Source organism: Mustela nigripes, chromosome 1 (assembly GCF_022355385.1).
Source record: "Mustela nigripes isolate SB6536 chromosome 1, MUSNIG.SB6536, whole genome shotgun sequence".
In the NCBI taxonomy this organism is placed as follows: domain Eukaryota; kingdom Metazoa; phylum Chordata; class Mammalia; order Carnivora; family Mustelidae; genus Mustela; species Mustela nigripes.
The window spans coordinates 42,137,980-42,152,731 of record NC_081557.1 but is presented as its reverse complement, the minus strand read 5'-3'; the positions used below and the strand labels follow the sequence as shown (position 1 = coordinate 42,152,731).

Genomic DNA, 14,752 nt, shown 5'->3' with positions numbered 1-14,752 from the left:
TATTTTAGGTTTAAAAGAATTTAGATTAAAAAAAAAAAAAAAAAAAAAACAAAGCTAGTAAGAGGTAGGACCAGAATTCCAGACCAAAATCTGATACCTTGTCCACTATACTTAAACACAGCCCTTCAGATATTTGAAGACAGCCGTCATCCCCTTCCTGCTGCCTGCCCACCCCTCCCCAATCTTCACAAGGCCAGTTTCCTCAACGATTTACACTGTAGGGAGGCCCTACATAAGTGACCTCTGGAAATGCAGACATGTTCTCTCATGTCAGAAAAGCCAGCTGAGACTGTGTCTTGAGGGGATAAGTGACTGGACATGAGGAGGATGGCTGCCACTAACAAGGCTGAGATTCCTGAGCTTTGGGGCCACTCCTCAATCCCTCAGTTACTCGGGATAAAGCAAAAGCAAGAGAGGCCCAAGAGCCACAGCCCTGGAGCAGAGTCAGCTGGTGAGTGACTACGGGAGACAAGCAGGAGGGAAGCTGCAGCTCTGGCAACATCAGAAGTGCCATCTGACCAGACCTCCAGTTCAGGGGTCTTCCCCATGTAGCTGGCCCTCCTCAGACACCCCTCTGACTACCAGGTCTCAGTCAATGGGGTGGGTCTCTCCCGTTACTGAGTCCTGGGGCAAACAGGAGATCGACTCTTCCAGAGAAAGCAAACTGACACAGAGGGAGCTCCCCATGAGCTATAACCCCAAAGTCCATAGGCTCATAACCCACGCCGATATCAAAGTGGTCTGATGCTATAGGAAGAGAATCACCAAGGCAAAAGCCTAAAAGAGCAGATGCTTGGGGAAAAGGCCAAAGACAAAAGACAAAGAAAATATATTTTTAAGGTAGGCTTAGAATAAGAACAAAGCCAGGATAGATGTTAATTCTTAATTACCAATTGTTCTTCAGTTTTCTCCATCAAAACGGACTTCAAATCTCAGCCCTGCTTAACGGGCTCTTTGTAAGCTGGGCCCTACTATCCTATATAGTTCCTGTCTCTGATTATTTCCCTGGGTGTCAGCTGCCTTAAAGAATCCTCTCTCCCACGTCCAGGCCATTGGGCCTGCTATCTTCCTGCCTCAGACTCTTTTCCCCTTTGGCTCAGCCTTCCCTGACCACCGACTCCCACCCCCAGGCCGACTGGGGTGTGCTCTCCTCCCACTCCCACAGCCCCTGTCCATGTGCCTCTAACAGCAACTCCCATAGGACATGATCATTTCTTGGTATACTTCCCTTCACGAGAGACCATGAGCTCTCAAAAAAGACAGCATCTCTGCATTCCAAGAATCTACGGTGATGTCTGACTCATCATTTCCTAAATGGTGAATCAAATGAAAGAAGTAAGGATGAGTGAAGCATCAAGCTTGTGTCCTGTATGTCTGTCAACTCTCCTCCACTGACTTCTGACAGACACAGAGAGAACACTATCTGAAATACAGTAAGTGATCAACACTCACTGAATAAACCAAACACAAACAAACACAAAAGGAACTCTGACAGATTCAACAAAGTGTTATAGTCATAAATATGAAGGTCCAACCCTAAGATCCTATGGAGTTTTTTAAAAACTGTATTTGTACAGATTTATACGAATTTCCCAGAATATTTAGAAAAGGGAGAAGGAAGACTATCATTTACTTAGGGCTATAAATGTGTTAGGTACTTTACATATGATATTTTATTTGTTTTTCATAATTATCCTGAGAAACTGGGATTATAAACCCCATTTTATAGATAAAGAAACCCAAGTTCAAGACGTAGAACCAAAACTTGATCTCAGGTGAGCCTGACCCCAATCCTAAGCTTTTTCACAATACCACTTGAATCTCTGGGGGGAACACAAAGCTATCTTCCTTATCCTTCTATTACAAGGAAAAGGAGCTCAGAAATCAGACAAGGCTCAATTAGGTCCTAATTCCAGAGAAAGGAGCCGTGGCAAGGGAGGCACAGAGAAGTGAAAAACTCTTCCCTTGAGGATCACCCCATTTTCTTTGCGGAAAGGTTCACATAGTTTTTCTGTTCCTCCCATGGGGTTGGAAGGGAAATTCTAAAGAAGAGAGGAAGCAACTTCTCCTTGACTCTTCTCCCTTCCCCAGAAGGTCAGATGGGACTCAGGTTATGATTCAGAGAAAAGATGGCAAGGAGGCAGCCACATAGGTCCACTTAATTCACTTAGAGCCCTTAAGGTAGATTAGAGAGGGAAGCAGGCCTGAAGCTTCCAACTCCAACAAGCCAATTCACCAAGTTACAAGCCTACAAATGTCGAACTAAAGTCCTTGTTCCTAGCTAGGAATACAGATGTTCCTTTTCCTCAAATGTCCAATGTGTAGAATGGTGGCATCTAATTGAGATAAGGAGTCATCCAAATGGCTTCCCAAAACATGACTCACAAGTTGACTTGTCAGGTGTACAACAGTGTTGGGACAACTGGACATTCGCACACAAAAGAATGGATCTGGATACCTACCTCACACATATACAAAAATTAATTCAAAATGGATGAAAGGCATTGGTGGTATAGTGATGAACATAGCTGCCTTCCAAAATGGACGAAAAACCTAAATGTAAGAGCTAAAACTACAAAACTCTTAAAAGAAAGCATACAGGTAAATCTTTGTTACCTAAAAAGCTAAGCAATAGCTTTTTAGATATGACATCAAAAGTCAAGCAACCAAACTAAAAATAGATATACTGGACTTCATAAAATTAAAAACTTTGTGCCTCAAAGGCCACTACCGAGAAAGTAAAGAGACAATCTACATGTGATATTTATAAAACATTTGTCTGATAAGGGGCTAGTATCCAGAACATATAAAAACTCTTAGGACTCAACAATCTAAATAAAAAATAAGCAAAGGATTTAAATAAATATTTCTCCACAAATGATACATAAATGGCAACAAACACATAGAAAGATGTTCAATGTCATTGGTCATGAGGAAAATGCAAATCAAAACATAATGAGGTATTTCTCCATACCTCCTGAGTGACTATAGTCAAAAAGACAGACAAACAAGCACTGGTGATGATATGGAGACCTGAGAACCCTTATACATTGTGGGTGGGAATGCAAAATGGTGCAACCACTTCGGGAAACACCTTGGTCCTCTTCAAAAAGTTAAGCATAGAGTTACGGTATGATGCGCAATTTCACTTCCAGGTATATACTGAGGAGAAATGAAAACTATGTTCATACAAAAACTCACAGCAACTTTACTCATGATAGCCAAAAAAGGAAACAACCTAAATGGCCATCTACTGATGAATGTATAAATAAAATGTAGTATATCTATACGATGGAATTGTACTCAGTCATAAAAAAGGAATGAAAGCGTGACTAGGTGGCTCAGGAGTTTAAGTGTTCTACTTGTAATATTGGCTCAGGTCATGATCTCAGGGTCATGGCATCCGCTCTACGTCATGCTCTACATGGAGCATGGAGGCTGCTTGGGATGCTCTCTCTCCCTCTGCCCCTCCCTCCACACACTCGTGTGCTCTCTCTCATTTTAAAAAAAAAAAAAAAAAGGAATGAGGTACTGACTCGTACTACAACGGAAATGATTCTGAAAACCACTGTGTTAAGTGAAAGAAGCCGAATGCAAAAGGCCTCATATTGTATGATTTCACATATGCAACAGGCAAACCATAAAGAGAGAAAATAGCTTAGGGTTTCCCAGGTGCTAGGGGAGAGGAGAACGGGGGGTGACCGCTAATAGATGTGGGATTTCTCTTTTAAGGTGATGAAACATTCTGGAATCAGACAGTGGTGATGGCTGCAAACCAAGTGATTGTACACACTTAAAGCAGGTGAATTTTATAACATGTTTATTATATCTCAATAAAAAAGTCACAACTATAAAAATGAGCTAAGTGTACACATTATAACATATGTACTGTCAAAGAGATATGACCGAAAAACAATTAAGTTAACCTGAAAATCACTGCTGCACGTTGGTGTTTACTTTCATAGTAACAAATATGAAAAACATTGAATTTTATTGCCGTAAACTGAACACCAACATAAAGAAGGTTGGGAGGAAAAATTAATTTGATTTCCATGAAAAACATCCAACGATAAATATTTGCTCTCTTCCAGTATCTCAGTTGGTTGCAAGCTGAGCTCCCTAAAGCAGATAGAAGAGCCACTATGTTAGATCTGCCAACAGCAAACAGGCTTGAAAGAATTCAGGTCTAAGATCCTGAGCCTGGGATGCACTGCCTTTGGTAAGTGGTAAACAGATTCTCTCCCCGTGAGCTATTGCTGCAGATGAACATTCCTCAGTGGTAACGACAACGTAACAGAGAAGCGCCTTCAATTATAAAAGCATCTCTACCTCAGAGACTGGATGAACACTTTCTCTAAGGCTTTTCTTAGATTCCTTAAATGAATATGTGTGAGTCCAAATGACCCATTTTTCCAAATAAGCACAGCTCATGTTAGGAATATTGAATCACAAGCAAGCTTTGTACACACACTATGTAAAAGTAAAAATACAATATAATATTCTAGAACTGTGCCTGGAATGTCACGCACACCCAATACATATGTGAATGAATGTTTATAATAGTAATGTTCAGCAAATAGTTTAGATCAAAAACTAAGGCAAATGGTAACAGTATTTCTAAATTAACTTATCTTCATCAACAGAAAGTTGTTTCTTTTTGCTTTATCTTAGTCATGTAATACCACATTCCCACTGATACTCAAACTGACATATCAAAGGCTATTAACAAAGATAATTAGTCCACTGTAAGTAGAAAAGGTATTCTGATTGATTATAAAAGTCACTGCTCCTCAACTATAAACTTTCCTGAAATAAAAGAACTTCAGGTGGGAAAAACTGCAGGAGTTTGTGAGATGATGAGTTTCTCTTATTTTATGATTTATTTTAATTAATAAACTAAGGAAAGATATATCAGTGGGTTTAACAATAAGTTGTCTATTCCTCACATTCTGGAACCCTAAGACACAGCTGAGCAAAACACAATTGCCTCACTAATCCATATCGAAGCTCAACAGAAAGGAAAATTCTTCCTGAAATACATCTTAAAACATACTAATTTACCAGCATCAAGAAGGTCAGCAATTAATTTTACATTACATTTTATTTTTTCTACAGCCTCTTCTAAAAACAGAGAAATTATTTCATTGATCAGTATCTACAACTGTGAGAACCTGAAATACTATATAGGATCATATACAGAGCAAAAGAAAGTTCAGAGCTCACATTTTGTCTTTTCAGGACACTTCTAAAAGTATCTAAGGATATGATCCTACAGGTTCACCCTGTGTGACCGACCCCGTCAGAAAAAGTCTTCCTTGGCTCGCCTGGAGCAGTGTAGTCTCTTTCTCAAGGACACATTAAGATGGCATGAGTATCTCCCTTTGTATCAGCATCTTTCATGCTTGGGTTGGAAATCACACTACTCAACTCACTTACTTCCATCAACTCTTCCTTGATAGGCTGATATCACAAACTAACATTTTTTAAGACAATACAGATAGTTCCTTGGTCTCTGCATGGAAAGGGATTTCTAAGCATACAAGCAATAAAACGAAAAGGAAAAGATGAATAGGTTAGCAACATAAAATTGTTTTAGTTTCCAAAATAAAAAACCGCCATCAGTTAAATGAAATGGCGATGATGGAGGGACATGCCCCCATAGGACAAGCAAGGGTTAATATCCTTACTCTATCAAGAGTCCACACAAATCGGTGTCTGGCCAAGACAGTACCCCCAGCCTTCCCCTCCTCAGCCTCACAAGAAATTGCGTGGTCCCTACGAAAAGGAGGTCACAGCTTCTCCCTGCAGGCTTTCAGAATCACTCTGCCTCCTTCTTCTGCCTTAGCCATTTGCCTCTTACCTCCTGCCCTTTTTCTTCCAAGTCCTGTTAGAATGAAGAAGAGTCAGATAAACACACAGTCGGCCTGGTTCTCATTTCAGAATTTCCCTGGGGACCTAGCCTCTGAGACACGGCTTTCCACATTGCTCTGTACCTTGTAGGCAAGTAACAACTCGCCCCAGGCTCCAGGGATACTTATCCAACGAATTCCAGCCAAAGCCCAGCATACTGATTCCTGCCTGGGCCAGGGGGAGGGTGGGGGTGTGTGTGTTGGAGGAACAGAAGTGAAACAAACAACCGATTTAAAAAACCTGAGACGCCCAGATAAAAGCCATCATAGAGTTTATGCAGGTCATTCACAGAAAAGAAATATCTGAGAGGCAACAACAACATTTTTTTAATGCTTAAAAACATCAATAATGAAAGATAGGAGTTAAAACAAGAAGGAGCTGTCTTTTTCTGTGTAATTAGCAAAGATTTTTAAAAATAATAATGCTAATGCAAGTGTCACAAATCTGATGGCAGAGTGACAAACTTTCTAAAGGTGGACATATGTTCCAAAAGCAGCCACAGGGATCTTGCACTTGGACCCTAATTGTATTTTTAGGAACTGATCTTCATTCATCAAAAATCTCATCAAATGGTTTAAATATAAAGACTTTTTCTTTTCATTTTTGTACTAGAAATATAAATATCCAACAATAATTGTCATAAGTAAATAAATTATGGTTCATGCACAACGTGGCTTATGATGAAACCAATAAAAATGATATAATAAGAGTTGACTCTTTGGGGTGCTGGGGTAGCTCAGTCAGTTAAGTGTCTGCCTTCGGCTCAGGTCATGATCCCAGTATCCAGGATCGAACCCCACATCAGGCTCCCTGCTCACCAGAGAGCCTGCTTCTCCCTCTCCCTCTGCCTGACGCTATGCCTACTTGTGCTCTCTATCTCTCTGTCAAATAAATAAATAAAATCCTTTTTAAAATTAAAAAAAAAAATAGTTGACCCTGCTATATATCATTGACTAACGACCATTCACTGTTCTAAGCAGTTAACAAGTACAGTTGACCTTTGGACAGCACAGGTGTGAACTGCATGGGTCCACTTACATGTGGATTTTTTCCAATAAATACGGTAGAGTACTGTAAATGTATTTTCTCTCCTTATGATTCTATTGCTAACATTTTCTTTTCCCCAGATTGCTTTCTTGTAAGAATACACTATGTCGGGGCACCTGGGTGGCTCAGTGGGTTAAGCCTCTGCATTCGGCTCAGGTCATGATCCCAGTGTCCTGGGATCGAGCCCCACATCGGGCTTTCTGCTCTGCAGGTAGCCTGCTTCCTCCTCTTCTCTGCCTGCCTCTCTGCCTACTTGTGATCTCTGTCAGATAAATAAAGAAAAAATCTTTAAAAAAAAAAAAAAAAGAATACACTATGTCATACATCAATGAATCAATTGCTTATGTTACTGTCAGACTCCTGGTCAACTGTAGGCTATTAGTAGTTAAGTTTAGGGGAGTCAAAAGCTGTACATGGATTTTCTACTGTGTGGGGGATCAGTACCCCTAAACCCCACATTGTTCAAGAGTCAACCTCTATTAACACAGTTACTTCATAACAACATAAATGGAATTTATGAGGTAGTAGGTGCTATGACCCTCTCCATGTCACAGTTGAGGAATCTGAAGCACAGGGAGGGTAAGTGATTGCCCCAAGCTTACGCTGGGACAGACTCACATTTCCATATCCGAAATCTTAAAATCCAGAAAGTGTTCACATCAATTTGTCCCAAACTCGTTTGTTGGCAAAACTTGACATGAAGCGATGCAAAACTCTGTAGAGCCTTTATTCCACTTAGAGTGACATCATCTCACTAAAGAAAAATCAATGTGTTTGATTTCGTGGTGCTGCCCCAGACTACTGCTCAGAAGGGATACAGTATATATGCCATGTTATCTTTCTATAATCAGAAACACTCTGAACTTTAAAAGAAAACTAGTCCCATGGGTTTCAGATAAGGGAATGTGGGGGAGCAGAAATTCAAATCTAAGCATCCATCTGCCTAGTTCTGCAGTCTGGGCCCCTAACCACTACGTGCTATTTCGAGAAACTAATGACATGGGAAATGTCTATAATTCAAGCATTCAAGTATTTATTAACTACATACCATGTACCAGTCACACAGACAAAATTGCAATTGTGACAAGCACAAGGGAAGAGAACTGGTGTCAGAAGAGACTAAACGCTAAGGGGATCTGGCCAGAGTGGTCAGAGGCAGTTTTCCTGTTTTGATCTAAGAAGTGAAGGATGAGCAGGAATTAACTAGACTAGAGAGAAGAGGGAAGAGCATTCCTGGCAGGGAGAAGAATACATGCAAATGCCCTTGGTTGGAGGGAAGATGATGACAAAAGACTGAAAAAGAGCCAATGTAATTCGAACCCAGAGAACCAGGGGCTGGAAAAGAGGAAGGTACTACAGGGACTTATAGGGAGGCTAACTAACAATTTGCCCCAGAACGGTGAGTCACAGCCCCCATGTAAATAGCAACACTGTCCTTCACTCTCAAAAGTATCTTGGTCTGGACATTGAAGTATCCAGTCACACAATTTGTAGGCCACATTAAGGAGCTGGATCTTTATCCTAAGAGCAATGAGAAGTCATGATGGATTTTAAGCAGGGAGCAATGGGGGAGAAGAGAGACAGCATAATCAAATTTTAATTTTTAAAAGATGACTCTGGCTGCAGTGCATATTAACAGGATAGGAGGAATATCTTCGGGCCGGTTAGGAGGCTACTACAGGAAACCTGGCAAGAGATAACTATAGCTTGGTCTAGGGCGACAGTTGTAGGGATAGAAATAAGTGGATAGATTTAAGATAGTTTTGAAGAAAAAATAGGCTTTGATGATGATTTAGAGATGGAAGGAGAGGGAATGGCAGGTGTGAAGTATGAGTCCAAGATTTCTGGCTTGCAAACTAGATGGAGGATAGTGTGATTCACTGAGATAGAAACACTAGAGATCAGGATGCCTGGGTGGTTCAGTCGGTTAAGCATCTGCCTTCGGCTCGGGTCATGATGCCAGGGTCGTGGGATGGAGCCCCACAACGGGCTCCCCGCTCAAAGAGGGGCCTGCTTCTCCCTCTCCCTTGGCCTGCTGCTCCCTCTACCTGTGCTGTCAAGTAAATAAATAAAATATTTTTAAAAAGAAACAAACAAACACTAGAAATCTTTCATCCATTTTGGGTCTATTTTTGTGTATGGTGTAAGAATGTGGTCTAGTTTCATTCTTCTGCATGTGGCTATCAATTTTCCCAATACTATTTGTTTAAAAGACTGTCTTTTTTCCACTGGACATTCTTTCCTCCTTTGTCGAAGATTAGTTGACCATTAGGTTCAGGGTCCATTTCTGGGCTCTCTATTCTGTTCCATTGGTCTATGTGTCTGTTTTTTGTGCCAATACCATACTGTCTTGATGATTACAGCCGTGTAATAGAGCTTGAAGTCCAGAATTGTGATGCCACCAGCTTTAGTTTTCTTTTCAACTTTCCTTTGGCTATTCAGTCTTTTCTGGTTCCATACGAGTTTTAGGATTATTTGTTGAAGGGTCAGTATCTAAAATCTATAAAGAACTTATCAAACTCAACACCCAAAGAATAATCCAGTCAGGAAATTGGCAAAAGACATGAACAGACATTTCTTGAAAGAAGACATACAAATTGCCAACAGCCACATGAAAAAAATGCTCAGCATCACTCAGCATCAGGGAAAAACAAATCAAAATCACAATGAGATGTGTCAGAATGGCTAAAATTAACAAGTCAGGAAATGACAGGTGTTGATGAGGATGCAGAGAAAGGGGAACCCTCCTGCAGTGCTGGTGGGAATGCAAGCTGGTGCAGCCACTCTGGAAAACAGTATGGAGGTTCCTCAAAAAAGTTAAAACTAGAACTACCCTATGATCCAGCAATTGCACTACTGGGTATTTACCCAAAAGATACAAATGCAGTGATCTATAGGGGCACTTGCACTCCAATGTTTATAGAAGCGATGTCCACAGTAGCCAGACTATGGAAAGAGCCCAGGTGTCCACCCACAGATGAATGAATAAGAAAGATGTGGTATATATCACAATGGAATACTATTTAGCTATCAAAAAAATGAAATTTTGCCATTTGCAATGATGTGGATAGAAATATAAGCTATTACGCTACACAAAATAAGTCAATCGGAGAAAGACAATTATCACATGATTTCACACATAGGTGAAATTTAACAAACAAAACAGAGGAGCATAGAAGAATGGAGGAAAAAATAAAACAAGATGAAATCAGAGAGGGAAACAAACCACAAGAGATTCTTAACCACAGGAAATAAACTGAGGGTTGCTGGAGGAGAGGGGAGGTGGGGGATGGGGTCACTGGGTGATGGGCATTAAGGAGGGCACCTGATGTCATGAGCACAGGGTATTATATAAGATTGATGACTCACTGAAATCTACCTCTGAAATTAATAATACATGCACTGTATATTAGGTCCATTATTAAACGAAACGAGACTGAGACAAGTGAAAGTTAATTAAAGCTTTATTCTATGCTAAGCATTAGAAGTAAACAAGGTTGAAGTTATGCAAAGCTTTAAACTATGCCAAGCATTAGAAATCAGACTGACCAGGCCCGCTCCGAGGAGAGCGACCCTTCCCAGCCTTACAGACTAATTTTTTTAGAGCAAAAACCTGGCCACATATAGGTAGCCAATGAGATTGTAACATTGTATAGTCATAACTGAATTACAATTTACCCTATAGTAGCTGTTTGATCTAACCTATTACTCTGGTCAGAATTGGTGCTCAAGGTTGGCGCCCAGACGGCAGGGTTTACATTCTTTGGTGGTTAGGGAAAAGTATGTGTGTGTTTTACTGACTGGATGTCTCCACCTGGTCCGACTCGTCCTTGTATTCTGGGCTCTGCTATCAGGAACTGACCGATCTGGTCTTGTATTCTGGGCTCTCTTATTAGGAACTGGCTGACCATATTTTCCTGGCTTCCCAAACTTGCTTCTAAGTAAGTTTCTGGGGGAGGGGGGGGGACAGTGCCGGTTTAAGTTTTACTGCACAAACAATAAAATGGCTTTTAACCAAGATGGAGTCACTCTGGCTAAATAGGCCCTTACACTGTATGTTAATTAATTGAATGTAAATAAATTTTTTTAAAAAGGACCAACTTTTTTTTGTAACCTCATTGCCAACTGTAACCTCAGTGCCAAGCATGTAATAGACCCTAAATAAACGTTGTTAAATGAAAGAACAAACCAAAAACCTCTAGAGCTTTTCAGGGGCTAAAAATTTAAAGGTGAAACAGCTGCTTACTGGTTGTAACTTGGAGCCACGGGCCTGGAGGAGTGCATAAAGCAAGGGAGAAGTTTAGGCTCAAAACCCGTTGGTGTTTCTTTCCATTCACAGAGACCTCCCCTGATGTACGACCACCCTGGTTTCCGGTTGAATATTGGAGCTGTTTGGTGGTCAAACAAAAAAGAAGGTCTGTCTTAGCTAGTGCTGTGGGACGAGGATGAAACCACTCATAGCATGCAAATATCCCTACGACTCTCCACTCTCAAGTGCTTTACATTCACGGTTCACAAAGCAGTTTGACACACAGGCTCCATCAAGCCCACAACTTCGTCAGAAATGACCGTCTGCATTGCCGGATGAGGAAAGAGAGAAGAGCGCTGAAGTTACCTGTCCACCTAGACATTAAGGGGCTGCTCTTAGGCCATACTAGCTCCTCGGATTGCATCCACTCTGTGCAAGGGACCAGACCAAGTGCTGTAAGTAGTACCATATAGTGAGGCCCTACTAGGAGCCAGGAGCTAGGACGTTAAAATAGAGAGACACTTGTAAGGACGTGTTCCTTTTCCCAAATCACACTTACCCTACAGTCAGTTCACTTTAAACTTCCAAAAAGGGGCAGGTCCCAGGATGGGTGAGGTGAGAAGGTGGAGCTGAACGGGGCCGACTGGGACCACCCCAAACCTCGGACCCCGGACCCCGGGAGAAATGGGGTCCCAACGGCTGGGCCCGGGGAGACACTGGGAGGGGAGGCGGGCCCGCCCGCAGCGGGAGGCCCTGCGGCCGGTTTGCCGGCGCGTTGCCACGGCAACAGCCGGGACCGAGCGGCGCGGCGACGCAGGGGGCCACTCACCCGGCCCGGCCGACGGGCAGGCAGGCGGCAGAGCTGCGCCCACACTCGGCGCTAGGGCGCGCGGGGATGGGGGGGCAGTGGGGAGCCGGAGGGCCGGGGCGGGGGTTGGTCGCCGAGCGCGGAATTCCGCCCATGGAGAAACTTTGCTGCGGGCGGGGCGGCGGCGGGGGAGTGGACCGCGGCCGCGCGGGGACAGAGAGCGGCGGCTGCGGCGAAGCCCCTCCGCACGGCAGCCGGGCTGGGCGGTGGTGGGGAGGCGCCTGCGAGCCCTGGGAGCGGTCCTCTGAGGGACCGGCCAGGGAACCCTGGCTCGGGGACAGAGAAGCGGCCACATGTCACACGAAATGACAGCTTGCTAACAGGGCCATCCCAGTACCGAGATGAGGCCCAGCGGCTATGCCCAGGCGGAGCTAGCCGCGAAAGATGGGGAGATGACCCCGCTGTCTCGGAGACCAGGCGCAAGGACGGAAGCGCTCCTCACCGACCCGAGGACAATTCCCAGAAATAAGTTTCAGCCACAAACCTCTGCAGAACCGTCTGAATGCAGGCCCCCTGCCTAGGTGGCTAGAAGTACGGGCTCCCGCTATACGCTAATGTTCTTCTTGACCTGCATTAGGAATGGCTCCTGAGGGCGTAGGTCCTGCTCTCTAACCATGGAGAAGAAATGTAACCTCTTACTACTGGCCTAATTATTTCAGGCAGATATCCTATAAAATTTATTTGATTAATAGCCAATAACTTTGTACAGCAGGTCCCTTCATTTTATTGCTTAGAGGTAGGGCTTGCCTTTGGCAACGGGTTCAAGCTGTCAGGCTCTTAGAAAACTCAACATGGCCGGGGTGGGTAACTGTAACTTCAGTTCTGCAAATTTAGCAAGCACAAATAATCCCCACCGTATCCTGAACTGTAGAACTCTGGGGCCTTGTTTTAGAAAAATACAAAACTATTACTTAACAAGGGTCTGGAATAGCCTGCAGGAATTTTCTCTTTTCCCCCTCCCCCTCAGCACTGCCCCATCCCTGGTTGAGTAATGGCACAAAGACCAACAGACGGAGATGAACTTGACCATCTGTTTCATTGAACTGTGACGTGTACAGATTTATTTCTTTAATCAGCAGCAGTGAAGCCTTGCATTCCAGATCCTTACCAAGAAATAAATTTGTAATGTTTACTTCCTAATAGCTATGAAAATCTGGTTGAGAGAAACTGCAGTTAGGGAGAATTATTTGAAAGGTATGCAGATGACCCCTCCTCTATGTCCTCTCTGGATTTAGTGAGTCCCAAACCTGACTACATATCAGAGACATCTGGGGAGTTCTTTTGCTTTTCTTTATCTTGTATTTAAATTCAGGTTCACAGGTTACACTTACAGGAAATCTGATTCAATAGATCTTATGAAATCATTTTCAAGAGGTCTTAAATGAGCATGATATAAAGCCAGATTGGAAACCCCTGGACTATATTTTAGCTTGAATTAAGCCAGACAAAGACCACTTTATTATCACCCTTGCAACATAGCCTGTACCGAGTCATGCTTTATCCTTATGCCATCTGCCTATATTAAGAAATGCTGTTAAAAAAAAATAATCATGACATTATTTTATAGCTCTATAACAGAATTCTACCAGACTGCACATCCCAGAGTTTCTCAAGCTTTTTAGACCATAATCCACCCTAAGAAATACATTTTATGTTATCACGCAATACATGTATACCTATACCTTTAATAACTGAAACAAGTTTTATAAAATATCCATACCACATGCTATGCACCCTGAGATTTTTATTCCTTTTTCATGTTGGTTTAAACCCGTTAAACAGTTTCTTGACCCTCCTACAAGAGTGTATTTTAAAAACAGCAGAATAGGTATCTTTTTCTGGAAACTAGCCTTGGATCCTCAGACAAGGTAACTAGGCCACCAGACTACAGTCGATTGCTCCAAGTAGGTACCTGACTCAAGCTGAGCCAATCATCTCTGTCTCCCAGGAATTTGGAATTAAGACTGAGGGATTTCAGTTTTTCTCTTGGTAGCTAACATGGAAACAGAGAAAATCAGTTGTTGTTGCAGACATGCTTCCCATCACACAGCCTGTAAAAATAGAAGACCAGGCTGTAGGGAAAATGTGAAAAGAATAGGAAGGATGAAAAAGATCCACAAAAGAGAAAGGAAAAGAGACCAGAAGAGTTCTGACAGCTTTCTATCCCTGATCCTAGTATTTCCTGAAATTAGTGGCATTCCTGGAATTCCATGGACTATTTCAAATCTTTATAACAAAGTGCCCTCTTTTGCTTAAGCTACATCAAGTGGCTCAGTGTCTGTTATTACATCCAAGACGGATCTATATACTAGTCTTATACGGCTGTTGTAACAAATTATCATACAATCACTAATACAATCACTCTGTGTTCCTCATAGAAAAGCCCACACAAGAACTGTACTTCCATCCTGAGTGCCAAAAAAGAAAAATCTCTTTTCCTCTTGAAACACTGACACCACCATTTTTCCTTAAGAAGAAAACATACCACGAAATCAGTCATACTTCCCAACTCGCCTTGGCTTCCAGGAAGATGGGAACCAAAGTTGCAACTCAACTTTAATAATTTTGCTAAACACAATGGCTTGCATACCAACATTATGACTTTCCCGTGTTCTCTCTCTCCATTTTCCTCATTTCTACCTTTGTCTTTTTGTATTTTTTCATTGTATTGACTGTAT

At 42.3% G+C, this 14,752-nt stretch overlaps 1 protein-coding gene across 2 annotated transcripts in view; it reads right to left on the bottom strand.

Annotated features, from left to right (window-relative positions):
• The window catches only part of STK33 (serine/threonine kinase 33), a 150,351-nt gene extending 144,329 nt beyond the window's left edge, over positions 1 to 6,022 (bottom strand). For both annotated transcript variants that reach the window (XM_059389000.1, XM_059389008.1), the window contains exon 1: positions 5,861 to 6,022. The gene's annotated coding sequence lies outside the window, so the exon portion shown is untranslated. The remainder of the gene's footprint in view (positions 1 to 5,860) is intronic.
• Positions 6,023 to 14,752: the final 8,730 nt, after the last annotated feature.